This window comes from Diadema antillarum, unplaced genomic scaffold (genome assembly GCF_040938485.1).
Source record: "Diadema antillarum isolate AM-2024a unplaced genomic scaffold, OU_Dant_1.0 seq00000560_RagTag, whole genome shotgun sequence".
Lineage (NCBI taxonomy): Eukaryota > Metazoa > Echinodermata > Echinoidea > Diadematoida > Diadematidae > Diadema > Diadema antillarum.
In genome coordinates, this window is record NW_027271499.1 from 20,263 (window position 1) to 25,204 (window position 4,942).

Below are 4,942 nucleotides of genomic sequence, written 5' to 3' on the forward strand. Positions count from 1 at the left end.
ATGATGAAGAGACGCTGCCCTGTATAGTGATGTCATAAAGAGAAAATCATTACAACGATTACAAGGATTAAAAGAAAATAAAAGAAAATAAAAGAAAACAAACAGACACAGAAACGAGTCTGGTTTTCGACACTCGAGGCCCTCTAGGTACAGCGACAAAATCTTCAATCACATTCCATTTTCCCCTTTTATCAGTTACTAAAGATCTTATATCGTACTCGTTGTGCTCATCCGCGGACAGTTCGGAGTAGACAAAGGAAGGGAACCCCTCCCTGCCTCCAATCCAAAGCATAAGAGTTACGGCCACTTTTGAATTCACAAAATTACACTCATTTTCTTTTTGACAAATATTAATCCGCGAACAAGATATTTCTTGTTTGTTTATTCCTATTGGAAGAAGTATAGCAATTTCAATATTTTGATTTAACGATGTCAATGATTGTCATAAAAGAGTTAGAATACGCTGTAGAGTACATCAAGTTTGCTGTATGTCTTTCTTTCATTGTAATGTGTGTTTTAAGTTACACTGGATACGATAAGTCTTTCTTCATCGTACCTATGAGACGTACTTTGCATATTTGTGACACAAGAAACAGTAAAAACGCAGAAATAAAATGTCAAAACAGACAATTTTACACGAATTTGTCGAAGGGTCGTAATATCAAAATAAGAAATCACGGATAAACTATAATATTTAGTGAATGTTTCTTTTGTTCTTATATTCACGTAGACTGGTTTTAAGGAAAAAAATGAAAAAAAAAACTCTTTGGAGGAAACATTAAAGTGAGTTCTTTTAGAAATGTAAAGGGCCAGTTAATGTTGACATCAAATTGATTAATGATTTGAGTAATGTTATACAATGTGGATGAAACAACAGTCTGTTAATGTAAACATACTTCAGATTCTTCAAAACAGACCCTTGTGAACTGTTCTGAGAGTGGATTATCGCCACAAAAGGCGAGATTTGTATGTGAGGCTGGGTATTGGCTGTCTCAGTGCCAAAGTGAAAAAAAAAAACTTCTTGTTTTCACTTACAAACCTCAAATATCGTCCTACCTGATGATCTGACTTATCAATTTAATATAGAAACATACACTTTTAATGTCAATAAAACCAAATCTGTAAAAGTAGCACCATTTATATAGGAGTTCAATTATTCAGCCCTTTATCGGAAACCACTGTAAGGTGTAAAGTTTAGCACAATTTCTAATTTATATGGATTCTCTTTTCTGGCTTGTTTGATTTTTGATTTGTTTTTATTTGCGAGTAATAATTTTTGTTTTGATTTTTCTTTTTTCCTCAGATTTGCCTCTCCGCGATTTACTGTTTTTTTTTTTCCAATTTGATTCTGTCAAATAGTTTTGTGTAGGCCTAGGCCTATATTTGTTTGGATTTTTTTCCGCATCTTTATGTTTCATTTTAATGTCTATTTTTGTTTGTTTGTTTGTTTGCTTTTATTTCTGCATTCAATCAGATGCAATTTGAATGCAAACTTCAAAAAGTACAAAGACAAAGAATAACAAGTGCAGTGAAATAAATCGATAACAGTACATAAATAGACACACATAGGTGATTGCATTGAGCAATGTAGAAACACAGAAACATAAAATAAGATATACAGTGTTTTTCAGTAAACAACAGAGATAATTGAATGCAGGAGACCACCATCATAAGCGATTAAGCTTGAAATGGATGGAGGCCTCATAAAATGACTATCCAACAACATAACTCTCTTGGAGGAAGGTGATCAGGTGAGTGCAGTGCAGTTGCATCAGGTGAGAGTGCAAGATGCAGTTGAAGGAAGAAAATAGAGATTGACAATAAGATGACAATCTACACTATAAATATTTGTTAGGTCAATTGGTTTGGAGAATATAATTGTATCAAATATCGTTTAAGTGAAGCTTTCAAAGAATAAATACTTGAACAAGACTTTATATTATCCGGGAGATTATTCCAAATGTCCGGACCCGAATGTCTTATAGATTTATGTGTCACTAATAATTTGGGATTCAAAATATTTTGTATGCATTTTCGTATACGTTGATTGTACCACTGCATTTTTTCTGTGTATCAGAAGGACTTGGTAAAAACAGCATAACGGCTGAATGCAAGTATGTTAACCCGTGTAAATAGAACTAAAACAAACAAATAAACAACTTATATTCAACACAAATATTTTTCATATCGTGAAATGCTATTTTCTTTAGCAAAACCAAACAGTTTTGAGATTGGCGACACGAATAATATATTCTTATTAAGAGTTAAGCAATACATTATATAACCTACATAGGCCTATGTCTTCAAACTATGAGTGTGCAGTCAATTATGCTTTCCGTTAAGCGTAACATAAAAAAGAGATATCAGCTAATTTTGTATGTATGTATGTATGTATAATAAACAACTGGTGAAAGGGCGTGATGAAAATAAGCATACCTTGTGTTAAGCTCTTAAAAAACCCGTTCCATATATAGACGCATTGCAAACTTTAAATTTCTCACACAAAAAAAGTTTTTAGCAGGTGAACAGAATATGGACATTTTACAGTGTAAGAGTAGTCGTGCATTAATTTTTTGTTCCACCATTCGGATATTTGTTTTATTTTCTTTCCATTGTTGTAATAGGATTGAATACCTTTGCCGTAAATGTCGATGTGTGAGATCATAACCTTTGGACCATCAGTCCGGGATTCCAGTATTTCTAACGTTTCCTTTGGTGAGTTATAGTTATCGATAGCTTGACGGTATAAGGACTTCCGCTCTGCCCAGTAAAGATACCTGTAAAGCGGTAGATGCAAATACTCACATATTTCATCTTGATAAACCCTTTAAGGTCCAACATATTTTGACTCCTTCGAGGCCCAAGGGGGGGGGGGGGCACATTACTCTATATATTACTTCTTTATTACATGATGTATGACCGTACTAGTTGGCAAATGGATAGAGCAACTCATACTCTAAAAGACCTAACATTTGAAATTTCTCAAGGTCAACCACTGAGGGCGCTATTAACCAAAATAATTATAAAAAGTACATAGGAAATACGCTAAGATCATGTGTTTTCTTTTTATTTCCATATCCGTAGTATATATGTTTTATTTTATATCAATCATTTTTGTATTTATCACAAAGGAAAAGCCAGTTAACCTTCACCATTTTGTTATGGTTGAAATTTCCCATGATCAACATGTGGGGGCGCTATTCAATACAATATAAAGAAATATATAAAACCTATGATGTATTGCTTGGAATGGGTGCATATATCGGTATCACATTTCATATTTCCAAAATATTGAAATTTTGAGTTTGCAGATTGATAATACGATAAACAAATGATATTACAGGCGGAGCTTGTGTGAAGATAACACAAAATAAAATGATAGTCTTTGGAAAATGCTGCATTTTCGATTATTTCTATTACTAGTATATCTATTGTTTGATGCCTATGTCATATGAAAAATAAAGGAAATAAGAAGCAAATCATTTCAGGGTAATTCACAACCATTATTACTTCACAGTTTGGTCCTTCAACAAATTACAGCCAAGAAAACCCCAATTTCATCCATCATTATATTGTTAACTGAAATTGGAACGGAAAAATCATGCGAAATCTGACGAACATGGTTGTAAGTTTACGGTTGCCATGGCAACCAAAAATATCGGAAATAGCTAGATTTTATATCAACATGTTTGCAATAAGATTTTAGGAAAAGTCACCATATTTGGTTGAAATTGAGTAAAGGATGTAGGAGTAACAAACGAAAATATGGTGTGGGGGGCACAATATGCTCCCCCCTTGGGCTTTAAAAGGTTATTTGAGATAACTAATTGGCTAACAGTGCATGGAATGGAATGGTATTTGTATAATGTGCTCTTAGTAATGATTTTTGAATACTAAGTTTCTATTTTGTTATGAGAAAGTAGAAAATTATCTTGTGTTTATATGAAAGCAACTGCATGCCGATTATACCAGTCTATTGTTTAATATCTTTATCTGAGGTCAAATTATGTCCATACCTGCCCATACTTATAGATGAAATGACTTTGACAATGAGAATTCACTATTTCATGGAAATCATTTTTTCATGTGGTAAGTGTTTTTTTGACAGTATATGTGACCCTAGCTGTACCACAAAACCAACAAAAAGTCACGGACACAGTTTCGAGTGAAGGACAAACTCTGAAAGAGCAGACGTCAACCTTTAGACGATGTATGGCTCAATTCAAATGGAATCTAGTCGCCCATCTTAATATTAAAAAGAAAACACGAAGTGTGGAAAAGTGATTATTGAGAAAAGTGGCTATTGAATGCGGGGACGGTTTAAGCGCCTAAACTTACCGAGCCGAGTTTAATGTGCAGTTAATGGAACAAGAGAACATGGGATGTGAAACTCCACATCATAAACAATGAAGGAATTATCAGATTACTCAGAAAGTGTTAGATTAAGCCTAAATTAATCATGCTCTATTAACATATTCTATCCATGACGAATTTGCCAATTTTCAAGCCAGTAGCATTATCTTTCATTATCATTTTTAAAGTTATTAGAGTTTAAAGTGAAGAGTGAAAAACTGCAAATAACACAATTCCCCATTTGTTTTATGATCCTAAAACTTTACCAAGGTGTAGATAAAATCTTGCTCTATCAAAAAATATACGAAACTTAAGGTTTACTGCGTTGACTCGTTACTCAACTATTTTGAATCCTGACCCATATCAATGTGTGCAACTTTTTGTTGGTTTTGTGATGCAGGTTCACATATACTAATTATTCTTCATTTAATAACAAGTTCTAAGAACAACCTTTCTTCATTTACAGTGTCACAATCAAAGATGCTTCAACAATTTCAAAACTTCAGAAATACAAATTATCGACGAGACTAACATGGGGAACTGTAATATTATACACACCCTTCAACATCATCAACTACAAGGCTACGTG